The following is a 16,335-nucleotide window of genomic DNA, read 5'->3' as shown; positions in this document are numbered from 1 at the left end:
ACTGGATCTGCTCTGCTGAAAGCCTGAACTAAGTGTTTTTTTTTTAGTTGCATCAATGGGAGATTCTCTTGCAGCTAGGTTTATGATGCAGGAGCAGGAGTGAGACATTATCGGGTTCATAGGGTCAATTTGGATCCATCTTAATAATTTATGTTTTTTATTATCTAGTTTGAATCTTAGTTTAGGTCATGTTTTGGATCTTATTTGATATCAGATCTATTTCAAATCCATAGTAGGATCAGTGTTTTTGGGGTTTCTCTTTTATCACTATAAATATTCATTATAGAGAAATAGACAAGGAGCTAAATAAATTAATGATTTTAGTTGTTTTTCTTGATTTTTCTAATTTTTCCTTCAGTTTTTATAGTTTTGTAGCTGCGCTAAGGTGTTGATTTTTGCAGGGTTTAGGAGTGATCTTCCTTACTACTGCATCAAATTGGTATAAGAGCCATAGTTGCTTTTCTTGATTGTCACCCTCTTGCGAAGTTTGAAGAAGGGTCCATAGAAGAATTAGAAGCACATGTTCAACAATTGAAGAGCGATATGTATGAATCATGATTGTATAAATGAAGCCCTCGATGAGTTACCTCTTTTACATGGCTACCACTAGTGATCGCAGACGGGTCCACCATTGATAGGGACTTGATCGACGACCAGCTAGGTGGTCGATGGTAGCCAAAGCTCACTGTTAGTATCCTAAACTGGTAGCCACTACAGCAGGCTACCAGCAGGGCCACCGTCGGCGACAACACCACTGGCCACCACCATCAGTGCTCTCTAACTGACGAGGCGGGTAATCGGAGGCTGGAGGCCCCTCCCTTGCTCTGGCGCAATCGGTGCCAAGGCAAAGCAGGTTATATGTCCCCCCCCCCGAACAAGGCAGTTAGCTACATCTCATGTTCGGGGGTCCCAAAGCGCACCACGTATGTAAGCATGTGTGTCTCGTATCCCCATGTTTGTCAGCATTAATTAGCATTGGAGTTCGATGCGATTGCAAAGACTTAAGTACCCTCTCCTCCATTGGTGCCAAAAAAAATGACGATTCTTGAAAATGAGTGGTTGTAAAGACTTAAGTGCCCCGAAGATGATTATTTAAGACCCAGTCTCTGCACTGCAGGATTATCTGAGAAAGAAATCTCCCCTGGAGGAGGCCATGAACATCAACCCTCTCACTCTCTCTCTCCCCCTTATCTTTCTGCTTCTATGCACATCCAACATAAGATCTTACATTGCTCCATCAAGCACCGGCTGACCTGCACATTGACTGTTGTGGAGCCTGATTCAGAGTTTTTACCCTTACAGGAGGAGGGTTTGGGGGCTTCTCCCAGCGTGGGTAGCATCATTCAACTAAATGAGTTGTAGATTCTGATTCAGAGTTTTTATCCTTACAGGAGGAGGGTTTGGGGACTCCTCCCAGCGTGGGTAGCATCATTCAACTTGATTCGTTGTGGAGCTAGATTCAGATTTTTTGCCCTTACAGGATAGGGGTCTGGGGGATCCTCCCAACGTGGGTAGCATCATTCAACTTGAAGAGTTGTAGAGTCTGATTCAGAGTTTTTACCCTTACAGAAAGGGGGGTCTGAGGGCTCCTCCCAGTGTGGGTAGCATCATTCAACTTGATGAGTTGTGGAGTCTGATTCAGAGTTTTTGCCCTTATAGGAGGAGGGTTTGGGGGCTCCTCCCAGAGTGGATAGCATCGTTCAACTTGATTCATTGTGGAACTTGATTTAGAGTTTTTGCTCTTATAGGAGGAGGGTTTGGGGGCTCCTCTCAGCGTGGGTAGCATCATTCAACTTGATTCGTTGTGGAGCCTGATTTAAAGTTTTTGCCCTTATAGGAGAAGGCCATGAACATCAACCCTCTCACTCTCTCTCCATTCTCTCTCTACTTCTGTGCCTGATTTAGAGTTTTTGCCCTTACAGGAGGGGGGTTCGCCCGCTGACTGCGCAGCGGAATCCGCGCCGGGGGGGAGCCCCCAGACCCCCCTCCTGTAAGGGTAAAAACTCTAAATCAGGCACAGAAGTAGAGAGAGAAGGGAGAGAGAGTGAGAGGGTTGATGTTCATGACCTTCTCCAGGGGGAACTCTTTACCTCCCTTGATTTCTTCTCTAGAGAGAGAGGGTTTTACAGTGTTTTACGGAGAAGGAAGAAGAAAAAGATGGCGATGGAGCAATGTAGGATCGTCTGTTGGATGTGCACAGAAGTAGAGAGAGAAGAGAGAGAGAGAGTGAGAGGGTTGATGTTCATGGCCTTTTCCAGGGAGAACTCTTTGCCTCCCTTGATTTCTTCTATAGAGAGAGAGGGTTTTACAGTGTTTTACGGAGAATGAAGAAGAAGAAAATGACGATGAAGCAATGTAGGATCGTCTATTGGATGTGCACAGAAGTAGAGAGAGAAGGGAGAGAGAGTGAGATGGTTGATGTTCATGACCTTCTCCAGGGAGAACTCTTTGCCTCCCTTGATTTCTTCTCTAGAGAGAGAGAGGGGGTTTTACAGTGTTTTACGGAGAAAGAAGAAGAAGACTTTGAAGAGTCAACATCATCCTCGACTTTCTGGATGGAGGACATGTTTGTCCTTTTTTTGAACGGAGAAAGAAGAAGAAGACTTTGAAGAGTCAACATCATCCTCGACTTTCTGGATGGAGGACATGTTTGTCCTTTTTTTGAACTATTTGTTTTTTCTTTTTTGAATGAAGAGCATTTTTGTCATTTTCTTAAACCATCACTTTATGAGAAGAATAGCAAGAAAGGGTGCTTAAGTCTTTGCAACAACACCAGAGTCCGATGCAAAGTTATGTCAACATACACGGGAATACGAGCCCCATGTGCTTGTATACGTGGTGCTCATTCAAAGCCCCGAACACAGACGTGGGATTCTGTGAATCATCGGGGGCGAACATACACCACCCTCTCGTGCCAAGGGGGTCGTCTCTTGCTCTAGCATGGTTGGAAACCCCCTCCATGATGAGACAGGTGAAGGGACCGGTTCCTCCCTGTATCATCTGTGTGGGGTGGTTTTGAGCCTCGAAACTCGAGTCTCATGAGTCTAGGCTCGGTTCAAGCCCACAATTACCATTTTGGGGCTGGCCCATGGGTCATAGGTCTAAGTTCTGCTGGTCTGAACTAGACATTGACCCAAGAAAACCCTTTTGTAATCAGGTTTGGTTCCGAGTCCTTTTCAAATCAAACTCAAACCCAAAATTTATGGCCTAATCCATTAAACCTAACCCACTTGTGTAACAAATCCTTCCATTTGATTGAGGACCAACTCAAAGCCCATTTAGGATCCAATTAATCTTATTTGGACCCTAGCAAATCTTCATTTAATTGGATCTCTTTGGCGACCCAAATATTACTTGTAGACCCATTTGCTATCTTTCTATACCAATCATCTAGAAGTAAGATCTGCACAATCCTCGTGATCAGTCCTTTAGTAGGTTAGATCCTATTTTCATCAGATTCACATGTGACATATTTGCATCAACTATGGATAGTTGCACCTGATCGATGGTTCATGTTGGTGGAGAAAAAATGGAAGAAGAGCAAGTGCATGATTCAGACTCGAGGATGAGTCTTCTCTAACCCATGGAGAATGATGTATGAGTGAGAGCAAGACCATATCGGGTTCATAGGGTCCATTCAAGTCCATCTTAATAATTTATGTTTTTGGATCTTAGTTTAGGATCATGTTTTGGATCTTATTTGATATTGGGTCTATCTCATATCCGTAATAGGATTAGGTTTTTAGGGTTTCTCTTTTATCGCTATAAATATTCATTATAGAGAAACATGCAGGGAGCTAAATGAATGAATTATAAGAGAATTTCAGTTATTTTTTGAATTTATAACCTGAAGAAACCGCACTCGGCACGAAGACCTGGTCACGCTGGCTCAGCTTGTCATACCTATGGTCATCATGCTGACAACGTAAAACTTCGAGGCTAGGACCCCTGCCCCCGTGGCCTATGCTACGGATTGGCTTCCGCAGAGGGGCGGCGCCTATGAGAATCAAACCTTGACCGCTCCTCTAGCAGACAAGGCCCCACCCCACTACGCCAACCCCCCTTGGGGCTATTTTTCCTGAATTTTCTATTATTTTTTCTGTTTTCATAGTTTTCTAGTTTTGGAGCAGCGCTTGGTGCCAATCTTGCAGGTTCATGAACGATCTTCCTGATCTCTGCATCAGTTCCATTCTTGTAAAATACTGATTTGGAGATTAAGATCTCACTGCACCCATAACCACCACAACTATAACAAGATAAAAAATGAAGATGCTTTTGCGACACAAACTTTAACATGGAACAGTGTGTGACGAGGAACCCCGTAATCGATCTGGGTCAACATTTGGATTCGTGGAGGTACTTTAACTGTCTAGTTAAATGGCCAGTTCTGAATGCAATGTCCAAGCACTGACTAGAACCTTATTCTTCGTGCCATATGCCACGGTCAATTGCTAATCCCAAGACCATATGGGAGTGCTACAATGAAGCGCCACTGGGACATTAGGATTTTATGTAATGAAAATAAAATGTGAAGCCACCCACTCCAGCTTTGATAAAATCAAGTCCTTTTTTTTTTTTTTGATAATCAAAGGGCAACACTATCCCCTCCCTCCCCACACACCCCACCCAAATCACTGTCCGCACATTGGCTATCCTCCGGTTGGTAAATCCTGTGAGGTACCGCTGCCCACTGGGGACTACACCCAGCTTGGTGCTTGCGGCAAGGGACGCCACCTGTGGGTTTTGAACTTGTGAAGTTTGTCAATTTGGTGATGTTAACAAGTCGCCCTTACCAGATGAGCAGAGCCCTTGTTTGGCAAAATCAGGTCTTTGTTATCAAGTAGTTAACATAATAATTCTTGAAAGATTTGAATGTTCTATCCTGTTGAATAGCTTTAGCAATTTGAACGTGATATATATACATGGGCAGATAACATTTTTTCTTATATCTATGGGAAAATATTTGCTATCCTTGAGGGTTCCAAACCCTTCAGTTGAAACTCATAGAAGCAAGCCTTTTCGAGCAAATCTGACCCATGGATGTTTTTTACATGTTCAAAATAGTAAAAATCAACCTTTGATCACATCTTTTCGACGCAAAAATGTCTTTAAGGCATTAAAATTTGAGTAAATTATAGGCTGTTGATTTCTCAACCTCCAGAAAATCTGACATACATGTCAGAAAAGCATATCCAAGTTTCTTTTTTTTTTTGTGAAAGAAAAATAAGTCAGATTGCATTAAAATAGGAAGATACAGTTTTGCTGTTAGTGACGAGATATCACTATGAAGATTTGGTGCCAGCGACAGAACGTCACTAGCAGATCAGAGATACAGAAATACATAGTCACAGTAAACCCTAGTACAAGCTTATCAATTCCACTAAGTGAGCACCCCAGTAAGAGCTCATGTCCTGAGCTTCAGAAGATCCAGTAGAACTACCTATGAGACTCTACCAGAAGAAAAGAACCAAAGAAGGTGTCTACTACGTTTCTTTGCAGAAGCGTAAATAGAAAATTCGCCAAAAGGAACCCTCCAGTCGGTGTGACAGAATACATATGCCTGAGAGGCCTGGTAGGATTACACCTGAATGGCACAGAGAAACAAAAAAGATGTCCGATAATCCGTTTCCGAAGAGAGCAGTGAAGATCAGATCGTGCGTGTTTCTGAGTTTAACCGCCTCTGTTCCGTGAAGTTGCAGTCTGCTTGGTCCCAGATCGCATCCGCAGCCACCTCAACCCAGTTGTTGTTGTAGTTGCCATGCTTGATAGTGCGAAGTTGCGATAATCACAGTTACAACTAAAAGGATCCCTAAAAGCATATCCAAGTTTCTACTACACTAAAAATTGTACATCACATTTGAAGGGACATATATGCATGGAAACAGAAAAAAAATAAAAGTGTTTCGCTAGAGGGTTTGGAGCCCACCAGGGTATAGTAGACCATCTATCCGTGTGCTTCAATGGCTACTGCTATTAATGTATAAAGCGTCTGTTTTGCATCCTGAATTAATTCTGTGATAATCATCGGGCTGATATTACTATTACAGTTGTACTCATTTAATATTAATGTCTATATAACACATGAATTTTTAGAGGACGTCACCATCCCAGTACTACTTTCGCTCAAGTACACTTCAGAGTTCTAATGGGATACGGTGACACAAGAATTCATGTATTTTGCATTTCAGAAAAATGCATTTAAATGATACCAAAATGAGTATTTAGGTTGGCAGAGAGAAGGTGCCTTATTTCTCATTAGAGGGGACTGTCCTACTAAAAATGGGTAAGAAACAATGGCATTCCAAAATTTCAAGAATTATAATTTATTTTTACACTGCTGATAGAAATGATTAAAGTGTAGGAAGCAGGAAATATAGATCACTACTGTGGCAAGTCTTCATGCCATATAATATCTGTAATTTTCTTCACATTGGTATTCGGCTTTCATAGCATGAGCTTCACTATTGACTTCACCGGGATCCAAAGCAAACTTTGTCATGAATACATTTTTAAATTGATTCATTATTTGTTTTGATGTCGAGGAGAAATCACTGTTTTTTCAGATCAACGAGCGGTTCAACATTGACCATGCCCTGTTCAGAGGCTCTTCGTGTAAAACCCTATGGGCGCTTCCGCCCCGCCCTTCGGAAAAGCTTTCTCTTATGCTTCGGCTTGGGTAGGGGATGCATCCCCCTGGTTGAACTCGAGATGTCTCTTCATCTCAGGACAAATTGAGTTACTCCCTAGCTAGGTGTGCAGAGGCCTTGTAGACAATTTATTCGTTACTTCTTAATTTAACGGAAAGCGATTCTTTGGGAGAAAAGAAAGAGACCCTAATGGAATTAAGCATGTAATATTCTTGCTGCTTATCTATCTTAAGCCACAAATTTTGAGATCATGCATAAATATGTGAGGGAAATCCTCTATCGATCACAGCAAAGGCATTGAAATAGGACCTTGTTGTGTTAGTGAAACTCACGTCTTAACAGTTGATTGATTGTCAAAGATCATAAGATTGGTAAGATACAAATTAATGGAGTTGCATGTAAGCTCTTTAGCTAATAGACAATAATCAAATGTTCTAGAGAGACTAAATTTAGCTTCATTACTTTTGTGACTAGAAATTTCATAAGAAAAATGAAAATGAGTTGACCTTTGGAATTGGAAGAACAGCTCAAATTACATAATCACAGTCAAAATTCCTATTGGCAGTTTACAAGTCCCCATGCATCCGGGCAGTTACTTTGTGTAGTTTGAATGGGGCACATGTTAACAAGTTTCTTGTACTTGCTGAACATTAACAGTTGAGATTTGCATTGAAACTTTAAGAAATGGAAAATTTCAAGCAGCAAGAACTGCACTAAAAGAAGGGAATAAATAACTTGTTGGTCCATATTAAAGACTAAAAATGCACATGCATCGACTGTAAAGTTGCTAGGTTGAATAGAAACATGTTTGTCCATAAGTGCAAGGTCCAAATTATAGTAGTGACAATGAAATGGTAATTTTAAATAAATATTGCACTATCATATAAAATTAGCTCTGTGTGTCTTTATATATATATATATATATATATATATATATGAGAAGGTTGTATCATCAAACACTAAAAAACCGAGTGTCAGTCTTTTTTGTGCCACTGATAATGCACGCAATTACGGCACAAAAAAATTGCATGAAATATGGTTTTTAGTAGCGGTCTTGACCACTCCTAAAAGGTAAATTTTTTATTTTTTATTTTGGAAGCATGGCCGCATGTCCAACCCAAGTTCGACGAAAACCCGTTCGATATATATATATATATATATATATATTGAATTTTGTGGAATACTGTTCATTAAAACAAAATTTATTGTGGTTTTTTCTTCTAAGAAAATTGTAGTGGCAGTCTGAAATGCTAGAAAAGGTCTCTATACTAGCACAGAAAAGAGTTAGTAATAAAAACTACACTGGCATTTCAAGAAAGCGCACTGTTTGGGAACTAGTACCCAGAACTGGAGTTTATGCATTTTGCAAAACATGTTCAAACTACCTTGGTGGTGACTGTTTGGGAGAGCCACATTGAGGAGGTAGTTTATGCATTTGAGAAAGGTGGTGAGAATATCTCCCCATTGTATTTGAAACTAAAAATTGGATTTGGTAAGTAACACCTCGGTGGTAGCTGCCATAATTAGGAATTGGCAGCTGCCACTTTATTAAATGCATAAACCCCCTTGATCTAATCAAGCACAGTTCAATAGTTAATTTCGTGGAGAATTCAACAATTTCACAGAAATTGATTGTGATATATTTCAGCCAAGAAAACATTACTAAACTTACAAATCCTAAACTGAACACCACGACAACAAAGTGTCGCAGTCAAGGCGACAACTAGAAACCCAACCAGGTCGATCAAGCAGCCTTGACATGCTACCAACTGTGACGATGCTATGTAAATTTTAACAGCAATTTTTGCGAGAATTTAACAATGTCAAGTTGTAGTATATATAGAATTTAATGGCGAACAACACTAGGAAATCTAGAAAGTATTTGACCAACAAACTGAACCTAAATCGATTCAGCTGGGTTGTTGGGATATTTCACCAAACAGTTGGTGTGCGCGCAACAAACAGCGCTCATGCATAAAGTTTCAAAATTTGCGAACAACAAATACTCAGTCCTAAACAGTATACCTACTAAATCATTTAACAAAGATGAGCTAAAATTCAAATTTAATTTTTTGCAACAATAAATCAACAAATAAATCAAAGGCAATTCATATGTTCATAACAATCCAATATAATTTGTTCAGTTCCTTGGGGTCAAAAGGCTTCATCCTTGGAGCCTGCTCCTTATTAGTTGAATCATCATCATACCTGAAAAGACATTCAACAATAAATATTTCAGATAAAAAAATTAACTTATAAATAATTTTAGTAATTTTGAGAAGAACAGTACAACAACTAACTAAATTTTCATACTTATCAGGAGATACTCTTTTTCCTATCAACATAACAAAATCACTAGGTTTAGAAATTACCTTTTTGTCTTTTATCAAAATACCTATGAACTTCTTTGTGTATGTACGATCAAAAGTATAAAAAAGAGACAAGTTGATGAGTTTTGTCTATGCTAAGATGATCTTCACTATGTACTTTTGCAATAAGACTAAAATGCAAAAAATAATCTGGAATATGCAAAAGATTTTTTTTATACAAAATTGCATTGAGAAGAAAATATTTAACAATTTGACCTTGAGATAATACTAACATAATCTTAGAAAAATCTGGATCATCATCAGGTAACGAAAGGAGTTTATCAACTAACATAAGATATAAAAGTAATGATTTTCTAGTAAGAACACTTTATGATGACTCAAATCCTAATTCAGAACAAGAAAATGCAAGAAAATGAGTAAAACACAATCCAGAATTAATTCAAAAGATTTGTTAATTCTTAAGATCAACTGGAAAGTGCAATTATCTAGGGATATTGCTATACTAAAATGAGAATTAAAGTGACAACGAAAAGAAACTAAATCATAAAGATTACGAACATACAATAGAAATGTGAGTAGGTGAATCTTGGATGGGGCTCTACTTTCATTGGACATACGTAAAAATTCTTATATGAAACTATATAACCTACTTATAAGATTTCATTAACTAGGAACAAATCTTTGTTTGGTGCAACATCAGCATGTTCTTTGTTTAAAACAATAAATACAACTTGTAAATGTAACAATAACAAATAATCTAAAGCCAAACAGAAATAGCATGGATACACTTCACATAAGGGTTTTTTCATGTCATGCCTAGCTAGGAGTACAATGGGTGAGTTAGCTAGGCTATGCTTGGGTGTGGATGATTGAGTGGGTAGATTTCCAAAGGGTCCTAATAAAATCTTTTTACCTTCGTGCTTGAATGAGTATATGTTGGTTCGGCTATGAATATGTTAGGGAATCGATCTTGGGATTGATTCCCTAACAATTTTCTCGTAAACTGTGAAGGGCTTAGGCCCTCATTGATACACTCATGATGTTCGAAAAAACGTGAATGCCACAACCGAAGGGAGAAACATGTTTCTGACGATCGAAGGTGGTGGGTGCAATCAGAGGGAGATCCTCAATCCCGATGATTGTACCCTAAAAAAGCATGAAAGAAGAAGAAAAGAAAATGAAATCTTAGAGAGGGGAGTTCCCTAAAAACTTCCAAGATAGATTTATTATGGGGTTAAGTCCCCCTTAAATAGTTTAGGGGCAAATCGGGTTCAATGTAGATATGATTCAGTACAAATAGATCCAAACCAAAGCAAATATGCATGTCCAAGATGGATATATATGATCTCACCAAACAAAACCAAAGCAAGAAATCCAAAACTCAAAGAAATACCTGACCTAGAAACACGAGTCTAAACATGAAGAAATGGATCTGATCGATCCAAACAGAAAAAGAACAGATCCAAGTAGGTCCGTAACAATTCCCCACCCTTGAAAAATTGCCTTGTCCTCAAAGCAAAAGGTCGAGGTAATGTTATCACAATTCGTCCTCAACCGCTCAGGTCACCTCGTCCACTTTTTGCACTTGGTGTGAATCACCCCAAACTGCAACATCTCCCATTTTTTCACTCGAGCAAACTGGTACAGTCTCATATTAAAGGGTTTGTCTCCCGGCTCTATCGATATCATGTTGTCGTGGCTCCTCACGAGTGGCAGTCCATGTGGCTCACTGAACACTGATTTGTACTCGGTTAGGACCTGCTCCAACTATGGATGCATCTCTGTCTAGCCCTCTACTGTCGTACCATCGACCACCATCAAATATAATTGTGCATCTCCATGCCTGAGTTCTCGGGTCATTTGGTGTGCCTCGGTCTCGATGGGAGATACTCGGAGCGCTGCGACTATAGTGATCCTCAACCCTGTGTGTAGGAACTCCATCCTCAAGTCTCTAAAATTTCATTCATTCATCTCAATCAAGTGCTGAAACCTGGTGTCATTCAATGCATCATAAGAGTTGTATGTCGAGTTTTCCACAAATACCTAGTGGGTTTTAAAGGCTGCACATTAAAGTTTTTCATTGATCGATTGACTCTTGTTGCATGGCTAATATGATTCATCAAAGAATGCAACAAGATTGGCTTGGGCTAACCAATAATCCATGGTTGTGCATGCTTCACACAGTCCTTGAAAGAACGATGGGAGTTCTACATTCACTAACACTAGATCTTGCTCCTCACACGAATCAGAGAAAAACTCTGGCAGATCAGTGCAAAAAATAATTTAATCAAGATCCATTCTCGTATTTAGCTCAGCGAATTCAGATCTCAGGCCTGCAAACCAGCTAAGGTCTGCTCAAGACGGGACATGCGCTCCTCCATGTCTGCCATGAGCTTTATGACACTCTCATGTGCTTGCATCGTCTTGGGGACCTCTACTCCTGCAAGGGCATGATAGGAGATCTTTGCAGTCCTGTCAGCCTTATTCTCTATCTCTAGCTCAGCCTCTGCACCCTTTTTCTCATTGTTCTTACTGTTCGAGTCACACACTTTCAAGTAAAGTACCTTGTACCTATGCCCGGTCGCCACACTTTATTGCAACCTTTTTTCCATTTGCTCACAGAAGAGTGTGAGTCTTTCATCGTTTCTTCTGTTCAAGCCTCACAGGAACCTTCCCAGACTCGGTTGTCAATCCTACTGCCTGCTTGGTCTATCTGTTCTACACAGCCCGCCTTCCCATGCTTGCATCGTGGTCATCTCTGTACTCAGTCTCTCTGGTGAAGGGTCGTACTTGGCCAAACTGCTCTACTATGCTAACACTGCCTTACCCAATGGCACCTAAAAATAAAAATGCCAATTCCCCAAACTACAAGGCCAATCACATCCACTACCATTGACAGCTCTTGCACGGGAGAAACTTAGTAGGAGTTCATGCAAATTCGTTTCGCCAAGCGCACTTTGATATATCCACAATCTCCAAATTCCTCAGATTGTGTGCCAACAATGGTAACGTGTCCGAAATAATAGGAAAATTCAAAATATCTAAGAAAATTCAAAGTTGGTGGCACCTGATCGTGTTCAATCTGAGTAACAAGAATGCTAAGAGGGAGCATGTGGTGCTACCGGTCATATGTGTGACACCAGCTCGAAGCCCCAATATGGTTTGATCAGATCCGGTACACTTGAAGCATACCTGGTTGGTAGACTATGGATCAATGTTGTTGTAGGCAACATCACACGAAAAGGGGGAGCATGCAGATGGGCGAAGGACGACAACTACAATCTGTGTTGCGATGGACAGCATCACACAAAAGGGGGAGCAACGTGAGACGATATGAGAGAAGAAGACAAGAAGAAAAATATAGAGAAGACAAGAGAAGAAGAAGAAAAGAAGAAAGTAAGAAGAAAAAATGATAGAGAAAGGAGAAGAGTAGTAAGAAAGGGAGAGAAAGGGAGTGGGGTTGGACGGTTGCAGTAGAGGCTGCCCTATCCCATTGAGTTAAAGAGAGAGAGAGAGAGAGAGAGAATGAGGGAGAAGTGTAAGAGGTTGTTGCCCTCACATGAATGGAAATGAGAGAGAGAGTTTCCCTCTCATGAACAGAAAAGAGAGTCGAGAGACTCGCAAAGAAGACAACCAAGAAATCTCGTATAAGTGCTACACATGTCGCAGTTAGGGATGCAGATCGACAGGAGTGTGAGAGAGGGCCAACAAAGATCTACCTAGGCTTGCTACATAGGTTAGGGCATCCATGCTGCAGATCGACCTAGGGCTTGCTGCAGATCAGCCCGCTTGCGTGGATCGGCCTACGTGAGAGCGAAGACTCTAGAGATAAATGATGTGATGCCATGAATATCAACTCTAATACCAATGTTAGGGCATCAATCTTGGGATCGGTGCCCTAACGATTTTCTCGTAAACTATAAAGGGCTTGCGCCCTCATTGATGCGCTCGTGATGTTCGAGAAATCGTGAATGCCACGATCGAAAGAAGAAATATGTTCTCGATCGAAGGTGGTGGGTGCAATCAAAGTGAGATCCTCAATCCTGATTATTGTACCCTCGAAAAACATGAAAGACGAAGAAAAGAAAATAACATCTTAGAGAGGGAGTTTCCCAAAAACTTTCATGATAGATTCATTATCGGGTTAACTCCCCTTTAAATAGTTCAGGGGCAGATTGAGTCCAATATAGATCTGATCTGGTACAAATATATCCAAATCAAAGCAAATATGCATCAATCTTAGATGGATCCGACTAAACCCGATTCAGTATAAATAGATCCAAACCAAAGCAAATACACATCAATCCATGATGGATCCAATCTCAACAAACCAAACCAAAGCAAGAAGTCCAAAACCCAACGAAATACCTAAGCCAGATATACACAGATCTAAACAAGAAGAAATGAATATGATGAATCCAAACAAAAAAAGAGTGGATTCTAAGTCAGTCCATAACAGGATAATGAATCTATCATATTGTCATGGCCTACCTAAAATGAGATCTCATATCCATTGGGTAAACATCACCAAAAATTGAGGACGAACACTTTCAGGTTGTCCTCACTCCTCATACTTGAGTCAAATTCAGGTGATAAGGGAGCTACGTCACCCATGAGAGGCTCGACATCCAAGAGAGTGACATAGGAGCCTTTACATTCTTTCTTGCTTTCTTTGATCTCGTCGAATATCGGATCATCATGGACCTCATGGAGAGGTTCATCGTGAGGTTGTTCCATAAAAATCATAGATGCATAAGCAACTACTTCCTTTTCACGAACAATATTCTTGTCTTCGCATATGGGATAACGTCCTTTTAGTGTAGCACTACACCGTATTGGTTTTTCAATTTGCCTATGCAAAATATGGGATTCTATCCTCAGCATCCAGACATTGATCTATTGATGGTCATGATTTTGTTTATGTAAATCCTGAATAGTCTCAAAAAACTTTTGACTCATGCCTAGGCTACATCCTCTTTGAGGTATTGCTGGCAACTGTAGGACAATATCGAATTAAGAAACTTGGTAGGATGCACTCTGATACCAAACTGATAGTGATGGGTACATGAACAACCTAAGAGGCAAGCACTAAAGACAATACGCAACCAACAATGAACTGGTCAAGTAATCAAGCACGGTTCAATAGTTAATTTCAGTAAGGAGTTCAACAACTTCACAGAAATTGATTGTGATGTATTTCTGCCAAGAAAACAACACTAAACTTACAAATAATAAACTGAACACCATGACAACAAAGGGTCGTAGTCAAGGGGTCGGCTAGGGACCCGAATAGGTCAATCAAGCAGCCTTGACATGCTGCCAACTATGTTGATGCTATGTAAATTTTAACAGCATTTTTTTACGATAATTTAACAATGTCAACAAATGGTAGTTATATATAGAATTTAATGGCAAACATCACTAGGCAATCTAGGAAGTATTTGACCAACCAGCTGAACCTAAATTCATTCAGCTAGGTTGTTGGGACGTTTCACCAAAGAGTTGGTGTGTGCCCAACAAACAGCCCATAAACAAGGCTCATGCATAAAGTTTAACATGAAAAATTCATGAACTACTAAGACCCAGTCCTAAACAATATACCAACTAAATCATTTAACAAGGATGAGCTAAAATTTGAATTTAATCTATTGCGACAATCAATGAATCAATAAATAAATCAAAGGCAGTTCATACGTTCACAAAAGTTCAACATAATCCAAATCATTTAGTTGAGTTTATTGGAGCGTTTCACCAAACAGTTGGTGGGTGCTAAATCCACACAAAATTCATGAACAATGAATAGACGACTTGTCATAATGCTACCTTCTAATCAGAATGAATAAGTTCAACTCAAAAATATATTTCGACAACATAAAATTGGATTCAACACGTAAATCTAATACAACACAAATCAGTTTCCAACAAAACAAAATCATATTTAGCATGAAAATCTAATTCAACTCAAATCAGGTTCAAACACATTGAAATCATATTCAACACGCACCATTCATCGACCTAACAGATAGAAGAGGGATACACGACCAGAACAGGGGTTAACAGTCTACAATCGGGTTGGAATCAACCTACCGAAGGGATGCCAACCCAATGGACCACCTGATCACGTTGAAGGCACCTTCTTAGCACCGGCAAACTGCGTTGCTGGCAAAGGAAGGAACTATGTCCAATGACCAACAACACTCAAACGAATGACACACATGGTCGATGTTCAGCTGAGATATCGATGGTAGCACATGTGCCTTCGAGTAGCCACCAAGGAGGGAAGTCAAGGAGGGGTTCTCTAACATGCACACAAGCTCTCAATGGATTTCTTCACAGCAACAAAACTTCCTCCATGTCTTTCTCTATTGTGTTGAAAACTTGAAATAGGGAATGAAGAGGAAGAGCCCTTAATGTTCTTTTGTTTTGGAATTAAGGTTGTTGCCCCCTGGACCCAATGAGATGGATCCAGGGTCCAACAACTAGATTTTGGACCAATTGACTCATTTCAGGTCCAATGGATGGCTTTAGGCCATCTAATGGATCCATTCACAGTTCTTGGTTAAGTTATTAAAAGTAAAAATTTAAAATCTACCCAGGAACCCAAATACACCCTTCAATAGCCCATACGGATCCTAATAGACTATTGGACCTAAATCTAGATCCGATAAGGAAACTTTAAAATTCTAAAAGTTGGAATCTACTGCTACAAAATTCTAAAAAATCTTAAATATTATCTAGATTTCAAAAAATAGTTTTTGCACAAAAATAATTTTTAGTTTCTACAAAATAATTATGTAAAGTCCCAAAATACCCAGAAATGATGTTTTTGATCTGCAGACTTGATTTAGACTTGGCGTGAGCATGGCCTGCATGTCTGGGTCACTGATATTCCTTCCCTAAATGTGTCTTCTTCGCATTCTCCTCGAGATCGCCCAAATGTGCTGCATCATTTATTGGCTCCAGTAGTGCTGGTAACCGAGCTGAATAGTCCACATTCAAGATCAGCTCATTTAGCAATAGGTTGAGCTCATGACTCGACTCATGTTTGTCGAGCAGAGCTTGAGCTAGGCTTGTCCCTGAACAAGATGAGTCGAACACGAGCTGACTCATGTAAAAACATTTTATATTATTCATATAATATATATATATATACACTTAAAATATATATATTATATTACACTTAATAGTTTATATTTTATGTATATATTTTTGGTGCATCCTTTTTTCGTATTTATTTGATGCATTCTTCTTTTTATATATTACAATTAATATATATATTATCTATAAAATATATGTTTTTATTAAAATAAGCTCTCTCGAGTCGAACACCCTATGTTCGGGCTTGACTCATTTAAGCT

At 39.7% G+C, this 16,335-nt stretch overlaps 1 long non-coding RNA gene across 1 annotated transcript; it reads right to left on the bottom strand.

The window, feature by feature from the left end:
- Positions 1-8,650: 8,650 nt before the first annotated feature.
- Positions 8,651-15,348, bottom strand: LOC149818921 (uncharacterized). The gene is made up of 2 exons (XR_016427424.1): positions 15,065-15,348; positions 8,651-8,855 (listed from the first exon to the last, which is right to left on the bottom strand). It is a non-coding gene; the product is annotated as an uncharacterized LOC149818921 (long non-coding RNA).
- Between the last annotated feature and the right edge of the window lie 987 nt (positions 15,349-16,335).

Source organism: Nuphar pumila, chromosome 13 (genome assembly GCF_984573655.1).
Source record: "Nuphar pumila chromosome 13, dmNupPumi1.hap1.1, whole genome shotgun sequence".
NCBI lineage: Eukaryota > Viridiplantae > Streptophyta > Magnoliopsida > Nymphaeales > Nymphaeaceae > Nuphar > Nuphar pumila.
This window is presented reverse-complemented; position numbering and strand designations above follow the sequence as displayed.